The following is an 8,599-nucleotide window of genomic DNA, read 5'->3' on the forward strand; positions in this document are numbered from 1 at the left end:
GACAACCATCTTCAAGTGCTTGAAGGGCTGTCATATAGAGGAGGGTGCCGAACTGTTTTCTGTTGCCCCACGTGCTCGGACCAGAACCAATGGGTTGAAATTAAGTCAAAAGTGTTTGCACCCGAACATTAGGAAGAATTTTCTAATGGCTAGAGCGGTTCCTCAGTGGAACAGGCTTCCTCGGGAGGTGGTGAGCTCTCCTTCCCTGGAGGTTTTGAAGTAGAGGCTAAATGGCCATCTGTCAGCAATGCTGATTCTATGACCTTAGGCAGACCATTAGAGGGAGGGCACCTTGACCATCTTCTGGGCATGGAGTAGGGGTCACTAGGGGAGTGGGGGGAGGTAGTTGTGAATTTCCGGCATTGTGCAGTAGGTTGGACTAGATGACCCTGGTGGCCCCTTCCAACTCTAGGATTCTAAGAATTACACCGTCTGGGACCTTCGTACCCTCGGGACCACCTCTCCCAGTAACCTCCCCCCCAAGGACGTCACATTCTTCAGATGCTAATCTACCGGTGGTCCCTGGCCCTAGAGCAGGCAGCTTTTCTCTACGAGAGCCAGGACTTTTTCAGCCCCGGCTCCAGCCTGGTAGAACGCTCTTCCGAGTAACATCAGGGCCTTGAGGGACCTGAAAGAGTTCTGCAGGGCCTGTAAAGCAGAGCTTTTCCACCAGGCCTACGATTGAGGACAGTTGCGGATGTCAACGGTAATGGCCTCCCTACCTCCCCCTCCTCTTTACCTGTTGTTTGAATGAGGAGGGGCTGGTCTGTATCTGCTCTCTTGGCGAGTATGTATCTTAATGTCTGAAAAATTATAGTTTAATTTTTAAAATTTAGATTTATTATGATAGTATATCTTTTTAGTGTTGTAACTTGCCCTAAGCCCAGTTCTGCAGGGGAGGGCGAGTCAGAAATTGAATAAATAAATAAATAAATAAATAAAGGTTTGCCAGCCTCCATGTGTTGCCTGGAGATCTCCCAGAATTACAACTGATCTCCAGACGACGGAGATCAAGTTCCCCTGGAGAAAATGACTACTTGCGAGGAAGACAACATGGAATCTCCTCCCCAAATATCGTCCTCTCCAGCCCCCCCCCCCCACATCTCCCAAACCTGGGTTGGTAACCATAGCAAGCATAGCATTTGCATGTACATACGTTTGAGGGAGGATGGCAGAGAGCAGGAGTGATAAAAGGCTCATAAAAGAGAAGGACTAATAAAACACTGGATTTAGAGACAAAGGGATCGCAGCAACCTCTGCTGTAATAATATCTAGGAGTTTCCTAAAATTAGGCATGCATTTCCACCTCCTATGGGCACCCCCAGAATCCTCGACATCATTCAGGAATTCGAGTCATTGGGGAACACGCTGCCTGAAGAACACTGCCAGAATAGGAATGCTTTGCTGGTTTTATCTATGCCTAAAAACATTGCCAAAATCCCCCCCCCCCCGCTTGCTAACTCCTAACCCACGACTTTTTAACAGCCCCGCACTGTAAAGCATTCCACAACATTGTGGGAATCTTTGGTTTCAAAGAGATGGTGATGCTTAGTCAAGGTCACAGAAAAAAAACACACAAGCTCAAAGCAAGGTTGTCAACTCCGTCCTCATTAACTTGCCGTCTCCAGCCACCTAGCGAGAGTTTAGCAGTAAGTCAAAAGCCACTTTAAACACCCACTGACAAAATGGACGGCCTTTTTATACAGGGCCCCGTCCGCAACACTGGTGCTCTTCTCTGGGGGGCTGAGTTCCATTCGTGACAATTGGCATCCGCTCTTTACCCCCCAAACAAAGCTCAGGAAAAGAGGCACAGCTCAAAACGCTTTCGTTTCCGCCGCTTCTGGGCCAGCGCATCAACCATATTTGCTCGGGCAACATTGCTCATTTTCACTAAAGTAGGCAGAACGGGCATAAGTCCGAACAGAGCAGCACCTTCCCCTGGACTCTTGGTGAAGTACAGAAGCAGACGGAAACCCCTGAATGCGCACACACTCAAGGGAAGAGTCTGCCGATTCTCTGTTCTTTGTACAATCTAGACCAGGGTCCCCAAACTTTTTGCATCTGTGGGCACCTTTGGAATTCCGACACAGGGTGGTGGGCATCAAGGAGTGAAGTTACACATAAAAGGTAACGGTAGCCCCCTGTGCAAGCACTGGGTCATTCCTGACCCAGGGGGTGATGTCACATCCCAACGTTTACTATGCAGGCTATGTTTATGGGGTGGTTTGCCAGTGCCTTCCCCAGTCATCTACACTTTACCCTCAGCAAGCTGGGTACTCGTTTTATCGACCTCGGAAGGACGGAAAGCTGAGTCAACCTTGAGCCGGCTACCTGAAACTGACTTCCGTCGGGATCAAACTCAGGTCATGAGCAGAGCTTGGACTGCAGTACTGCACAACTCTAACAATAATTCCTTAGCCTTTCAGGCATTTCCGTTCTCAGCTCCCAAGGTCGCCCTGTTCGCAAGCAAACTTTCCCAGCCGAGACCGGATCTCTTAAAACATCGGACAACTGCACCGGATCAGATCAGCAGTCCCATCTAGCTTGGCAGCCTGTTTCACATAGCAGCCAATAAGATGCCCTGGAGGGCCAAGCAAACAGGGCACGGAGGCCAAGGCCCTGCTGAACGTTGCCTCCTGGCACCTGGATTCAGCTTTTTGCTGCCTTTGCAAATGGAGGTTCTCTTTAGTCGCCCTGGCTAGTAGCCATTGATGAACACACATGAAGTTGCCTTATACTGAATCAGACCCTCGGTCCATCAAAGCCAGTATTATCTACTAAGACCAGCAGTGGCTCTCCAGGGTCTCAGGCAGGGGTCTTTCCCATCACCTGCTTGCCTGGTCCCTTTAACTGGAGATGCCAGGGATTGAACCTGGGACCTTCTGCATGCCAGGCAGATGCTCTACCACTGAGCCACAGCCCCTCCCCTTGGATGGACCCCATCCTCGGATCTGTCCAATCCCCTCTGAAAGCCAGTAAGGCTCACAGCCCATCACCGCACTCAATGGCAGGAAATCTCACAATTTAACTACTCATTGAGTAGCTACTGCCTATTGGATTTAGTAGTAGCCCACGAGTTCTAGTACGATTGAAAAGTTTTCTACTCTTTCTCCACCCCATTCTTAAGTATTCTAAATCTGCCTGTTTAGCACGTTTCGAACCCAACCTTTCCCCAAGCTGTCCTCATGTTATCTGCACAATGACTCCAGTTAAAAAGGACCAGGAAGTAGGTGATGTGAAACACCTCTGCCTAAGAGAGCTGCTACCCATCAGAGTGGACAACACCGGCTTTGGCCATTTCTGCACAGGTTATGTTCTGCCCTGAGTTCAGTGCTTTGGGAGAAACATTTTGGGGAGGGGCCATGGCTCAGTGGTAGAGTCTCTGTTTGGCAAGCAGAAGGCCCCAGGTTCAATCCCCAGCATCTCCAGTTAAAGGGACTAGGCAAGTAGCTGATGCGAAAGACCTCAGCCTGAGACCCTGGAGAGCCGCTGCCAGTCTGAGTAGACAATACTGACTTTGATGGACCGAGGGTCTGATTCAGTAGAAGGCAGCTTCATGAGCTCACGTGTGACTCGGCAAGGTAGGTTGGTTTACGAGTGAGGGTGCGTAACTAGCTCAAAGGCACCCAGTGAGCTTTGTGGCTGACTGGGGATTTGAACCCTGGTCTCTCCAATCCCAGACTGACACTTCGGTCGTTCAGATTAGCTCTGTTAAAGGTCCTGCGTTTACTGCCCATCAGTTTTCATTCTTGAGTTATGAGGAAAGGAAGGAAAAGTTCATTCCCTCCACTTGCTCCACCCTATACTTTTATAAGCTTCAAACAAGTCCTCACCCTTACTTTTCTTTAGGCAGGGAAGCTTCTTCAACCTACCTGACAGGAAAGGTACAAGAACATAAGAAAGGCCACACTGGATCAGACCAAGGTCCATCAAGTCCAACGGTCTGTTCACACAGGGGCCAACCGGGTGCCTCTAGGAAGCCCACAAGCAAGACAACTGCAGCAGCGTTATCCTGCCTGCGTTCCACAGCACCTGATCCTGGAGAGAATAGGTGTGCATCATAACTAGTAGCCATTTTGACTAGTAGCCATGGATAGCCCTCTCCTCCATGAACATGTCCACTCCCCTCTTCAAGCCTTCCAAGTTGTCAGCCATCACCACATCCTGAGGCAGGTTCCACAATTTAACCCGCTTCATCTTTCCTTTATTTATTGAGATATTTTTCTCCCAGGCAGGGACACAAACCAGCTTACATAATTCCTCTTTCTGGTTTTTTTATTACGCCCTTACAACAACAGCCCTGCGAGGGAGGTACGGCCGAGTGATTCACAATCAGCCAGTATGGCTCACAGTTCTCTCTGCCTCTGTTCTGTCTTTGCATCGACAACCCTGTAAAGTAGGCGAGGCTAAGAGTAACTGATCCAAGGTAGGCCAGTAACGCTGATGGTTCTCCATGCCTCCGTTTTATCCTCACAACAACAACCCCATGAGGTAGGTGAGGCTGAGAGAAAGAGCGATTCCAGGCCAGCCAGTAGGGCTCACAGTTCTCCCAGTCTGCATTTTATCCTTGCAACGACAACCTTGCGAGGAAGGTGAGGCCAAGAGTGACTGACCCAAGGAGATCCAGTAAGGCTGACAGTTCTCCCTGCCTCCATTTTATCCTCGCAACGACAACCCTGCCAGGTAAGGTGAAGCCAAGAAAAGACCGATTCCAGGCCAATTAGTAAGGTTCATAATTCTCCCAGTCTGCATTTTACCCCTGCAACGACAACTTTGCAAGGCAGGCGAGGCCAAGCGCGACCGGCCCAACGACATCGAGTAAGGCCGACAGCGCTCCCTGCCTCCATTTTACCCTCACGACGACAATCCTGCCAGGTAGGCGAAGCCAAGGAAGAGAGCGAACCCAGGCCAGCTCGTCAGGCTCACAGCTCTTCCCTGCACCACAGCCCTGTGAGGTAGGCCCGCCCAGCCCAAGGTCACCCAGCAAGCCTCAGTGGGCAGTGCAGGGATTCGGACCTGGGTCTCTCGCAGCTCCTAGGCCCCGGGAGACCCCAACCACTAGGCCACGACGCCCCTCTCCCACATTTCTCTCTCCCCCCCCCCAATCTTTGCCATGACCCAAGGCCGATGCACCACAAAAGGGGGGTGGAGAGGTATCTGGGGGGGTCTCACCACATTTTAGCGTGGGGGGGGAAGAGAGAAGCGGCGCCGTCCAAAATTCCCCCCCTCCTACCCTCGCCCCTCCCCCACCGCCTCGGGCCCGCTCGCCCCTCCCCCACCCCGGCTGCCCCTCCCCCACCCCGGCTGCCCCCCCCCTTCTACACACACACCCCGGTGTCACTCACCGAGGCTCTGCCCCACCGGGGTGCTGAAGGGATTCCCCAGCAGAAACTCCATCTTGGAGGGGGGGGGATGACAACAAGCGCGGCCGGCCCTCAGGACGCGCTCCGCCTCTCCCCCCCCTCTCCCCGCCCCTTCCGGCCTCGACGTCCTCCGGGGCCCAACCACAGCCCGCGCTGGCCTCCAGAGACCGCCTCCCCCGCCGGCGTCGCGCGTTCCCGCGCGCTCATTGGCGGCCGCCCACGCCGATCACTGTCAGGCCAGGCGGCCTGGAAAGCTCGGACGGAGCCACGCCTACCCGGGCCGCTTCTGACGGAGCGACGCCTCGGCTCGTTTCTTCACCTTCTTTTTAATCCTATTGGATAATAATCGCCGACGTATGTGTGTGTGTGTGTCCCCCGCCCCTCTCGCCGAACGCGTCGACGGAGCAGCCAATCGCGGCGGAGAACGCCTGTTTACGCGTCTCCCGATTGGAGGCCCGCGCTCCGTTCCGCACCGCCCCTCGGGCGGAACGCGGGCCGCGATTGGTAGGCGGGGTGGCGGCGTCCCGCGTCACGGGCACACCGGAGTGGAAGGGGGAGAGGATGTTGTGAGCACGTGACCGCCCTTGGCAACGGCTTTCCTAGCGACGGGGCCTTTCCTCTTTGGATGCTGGTGGCTTCGAGGCTGGGCCCGCACCGGCAGGGCCTTCTCTGGGGGTGGCTCCTGGCCTGGCCCAGCGGTAGACTTGGCTGGGGATCAACAACCAAGCACGCAGGTGCAGGACTGGATCGGGGTTCAGCTGCCCTGAGCGGGGCTTGGGTTCAGGATACTGGCCCGAGGGACGGAGGCGCCACCTTGCTTTTAATTTCCCCCCAGGTGTCTCAATTTAGAAGCACTGCAGGGTTTGAACTCGGGCCTGGAAATCCTCCCTGGAATTGCATCCCCTGGGGAGGAAACTGGCAGCCTCCAGAGGGCGGACTCTGTGGTATACAATAGAGTCTAGGGGAAAGTGAAGTCCTAGAGTGACGGCACACCTGTGCTGGTAGGGAAGATTGCCAACCTCCAGGTACTGTACAAATAACTCACTCTACGGTAAGTAGTGTGGATACAAATAAAACAGTAGTAGGCGAAAGTAATAAAGCAATAGGCAAGAGACAGCGAGCAGCACAAACAGCAATGCTGTGCCTGTATTGCAGTAAACATAAATAGGCAAACCCAGCTAGGCAACCGAGGTTACAAAGCGAAGAAGTAGCAAAGGCAATAAGAATCAGCTAAGTGCTGATAATAAGTGGGAAAAAGTTCATGTAAGGCGTGGAGTGATTTTCTAGTCAGTTTCAATGTATCTTCAGGCGACGGAGATGCAGATGGTAACGCGGCTCCGGATGTATTCCAGCGTTTTCGCTTCAAGAGTAGCTTCATCAGCCTGCTATGCTTGGGAGTCTTCTTGCAAAATGTCTTTCCTCTGTTCAGGATTCAGCTGCTGGCCGCAGAACTGTAGGCGTCCTTGCATTTCCTGCTATTACAACTGGTCTCCAGCCGAGAAAGAGCGGTTCCCCTGGAGAAAATGGCCGCTTTAGCAATTGGACTCTATGGCATTGAAGTCCCTCCCCAACCCCCCCCTCCTCAGACTCCACCTCAAAAACGTCCCGCTGGTGGTGAAGAGGGACCTGGCAACCCTACTGGTAGGGTTGCCAGCTCTGGGTTGGGAAATACCTGGAAATTCTGGGGGCGGGGCCTGAGGAGGATGGGGTTTGGGGGAGGGGAGGGGCTTCAATGCCATAGAGTCCAACTGCCAAAGCAGCCATTTTCTCCAGGGGAACTTATTTCTATTGGCTGGAGGTCAGTTATAACAGCAGGGGATCTCCAGCCACCACCTGGAGGTTGGCATCCATATATGGTGAGCTCCTCCTCAGTCTCTGCCCTTCCCGGGCACCGCTCCCAAATCTCTAGCAGCTTCCCAAGATGGATTTGGTAATGCCAGTGTAGTGACTAAAATGGACAGGTAGATCACAATGCCAAAAATCTTGTTAGTCTTTAAGGTGCTACTGGATTCTTGCTTTTTTCTGCTGATAAGGTGGGCAGGTTGAAGCGTAACTTTGGATTCAGCCTCTGCCTCCTGTTTCCGAGCAAAAAGCTTTGGCGTTCTGCAGTAGACTGCCTCTGAATAGGGAGGCACCCTTCAGCTGATATCCATGCCCTCTGTGCATTTGTTCTTTCTTTCTTTAAATAAATAAAAGGGCAGAGTAAAAGCATACTAGCCCAGCGTGGCATACATGGCTCTCCCTTCCAGCATGGTATAGTGGTTAAGAGTGGCAGACTCTAATCTGGTGAACCAGGTTGGTTTCCCTACATCAGGGGAGGGGAACGTCAGGCCCGGGGGCCGTTTAAAGCCCACAAAATCATTTGGTCTGGCCCTTCGTGGGTGCTGGCAGATCTCTAGCTCAGAAGGATCTAAGACTGGTGATCTGCCCCCTCCTGCAGACAGGAATAGCTTCTATTCAAGGCAGATGTGAGTTTGTATTGTTGAGAAAAGGAACCCTTTTTCCCCCTTGCAGAAGAGTCGTTAGCTATGGAGCTGCTTGGATCGCCCAAGAAACTGTGTTAACCCTTTCTCACCCGGGCTGTGGAGAAACATATTCCCTCTGTACTACAAGAGGGCTGGGGGCGGAAGTGGCAACAATAGAGGGGTTAAAGGGGGCAGGGCCCGAATGCGCACGCGGGGGGGTTCTTAGCCAGTGAGTCCTCATTTCATTCCTGCAGGTGCAGGAGCCGGCTGTAGAATCTGGCCCCGACCTTGCGGAGCAGGAGCAGCTATGGTGTGCAGCTAGACGGCTACACCCGGCTGGTGCAACAGTCCCATCCTGGGTGTGTGCACCACCGGTTGGATGCCTGCCTGCTTGCCGCACGGGTGAGGTCATCTGGGGCAGCTGCCTGCTTGGGGCTTGGTCAACTAATTTTTAACTTGATAATTTTGTATGGCCTGTGAATGATGTTATAAATATCCAAATGGCCCTTGGCGGAAAAAAGTTTCCCCACCCCTGCCCTACATGAAGCCTGCTGGGTGACCTTGGGCTAATCACAGTTCTCTCTGAACTTTCTCAGTCCCACCTACCTTACAAGGTTAGGGAAATACCTGGAGATTGTTGGGGCGGAGCCTGAGGAGGGCATGGTTTGGAGAGGGGAGGGACTTCAATGCCATAGAGTCCAGTTTCCAAAGTGGCCATTTTCTCCAGGTGAACTGATCTCTACGGGCTGGAGATCAGTTGTAATAGCGGGA

At 53.0% G+C, this 8,599-nt stretch overlaps 1 protein-coding gene and 1 non-coding gene across 2 annotated transcripts in view; both read right to left on the reverse strand.

Moving 5' to 3' along the window:
• The window catches only part of TOM1L2 (target of myb1 like 2 membrane trafficking protein), a 37,946-nt gene extending 32,550 nt beyond the window's left edge, over nt 1-5,396 (reverse strand). Inside the window, exon 1 of the mRNA XM_056866478.1 lies at nt 5,346-5,396. The gene's annotated coding sequence lies outside the window, so the exon portion shown is untranslated. The remainder of the gene's footprint in view (nt 1-5,345) is intronic.
• Nucleotides 2,852-2,923, reverse strand: TRNAA-GGC (transfer RNA alanine (anticodon GGC)). The gene has a single exon. It is a non-coding gene; the product is annotated as a tRNA-Ala (tRNA).
• Nucleotides 5,397-8,599: the final 3,203 nt, after the last annotated feature.

The sequence above is a fragment of the Euleptes europaea genome, chromosome 21 (assembly GCF_029931775.1).
Source record: "Euleptes europaea isolate rEulEur1 chromosome 21, rEulEur1.hap1, whole genome shotgun sequence".
Classification (NCBI taxonomy): domain Eukaryota; kingdom Metazoa; phylum Chordata; class Lepidosauria; order Squamata; family Sphaerodactylidae; genus Euleptes; species Euleptes europaea.